We start from the raw sequence: 1393 nt of genomic DNA, 5'->3' as shown, positions 1-1393 counted from the left end.
TTGCTAATTCACATGACTCACATTAAAAAACTTACAACATAAATAGCTTAGGAAACAACCGCTTTAAATATTGAAAACTAGATACCCCAGTGTTGGTCCGGGTCGGCCGGCTGGAGAGGGTTGAGTTACCTAAAACACTTAAAATAATACCTTTCTCGATCTTTGGACTCAGGTTAGCAGCAATAGCAAATAAAATTAAACAGAAATAGCAACTTTAAATAAAATAGTAAAAGGCATCAGAATTTACTTAGTTACAACCTAGTTGGTTGTTAATCCAAGACAAATGACAGCTCTTAAGAATCTCCTTCACTGAAAGCGGAGAAACCTTTTACACTCGTTTAATAGCTCAGACTATTACTAGGAAAGCAATACAGAAGTTGTTCCATCTTTCCTAGGTTCAGGGGTCTTTTTTGTAACGACCACCCTTCTTACTACTACTACTACTCTCTAAGAGTGACCGTTACTTATCTACTAACTCTACTTAACCGGTTTATTAAAAATCTCTAGGAAAACCCTACCGAAAAATTTCGGCAGAGTCTCCTCTGTACCGGTGACCATTTCCTATAATACAAGCATAATATACTCAGCCACAGGCGGCTGGAAATATATTTCAATCAACCACGCAGTTTAATAAGAAATGAAAACTAACCACAACCACGCAGCTTAATAATCCAAATCATACAGGTAATGAAAACCGAAAACATAACTTCTTACTACATTCTTTTCTTATCAACTTAATAAGAAATCAAACTAATCACATTCTTAAACTAAATGAATTCCTTAGCTAAGTCCCAAAGACCTCCATAGTCCACACATCACACACTCCTCTTGCATCTCCTTGTCGCCTTCCTTCACTGTATCTTTTCTTTCCCTTTATCTGCAGTAGGAGGAAATGCAGTCTATAAGCATAAAGCTTAGTGAGCGCTATCTACTCACAAAAACTCGATATGCATGTATATAAAGAAAAACATGCTAAAACTGAATGCTAACATATAAAACTACTCATGCTCATATATAGCAAAGGAATCATGCTAACTGAAATACTAAACATGTATAGCTAATCATGCTCATAAGAATAAAACTATAACTGCATGCTGAAAGCAAATAAAGCTAAACATGCTGAATAATCTAATAGCAAGAAACAAATAAAACTACTACTGCATGCTTCAAATAACAAGAAACTAAACTTTCTAATTCTAAACATATTTGAAGTTTGTTTCATTTGTTTCAAAACTTATACTTTAATACTTCAAAATAATAATAAACTTCTTTTGGGCCCGACATTGTACCACTTAGCGCGCATTCTTAATAAGAATCGAGGTAGCTAATCCCGAAACTACTAAGATACTTCTAGGCCTTGTGCCTAGGGGCATCTTGGAGCCCATCCCTTGGA

This window comes from Zingiber officinale, chromosome 3B, assembly GCF_018446385.1.
Source record: "Zingiber officinale cultivar Zhangliang chromosome 3B, Zo_v1.1, whole genome shotgun sequence".
NCBI classification, from domain to species: domain Eukaryota; kingdom Viridiplantae; phylum Streptophyta; class Magnoliopsida; order Zingiberales; family Zingiberaceae; genus Zingiber; species Zingiber officinale.
The sequence above is the reverse complement of the archived record's forward strand: the minus strand, read 5'-3'. Positions refer to the sequence as shown.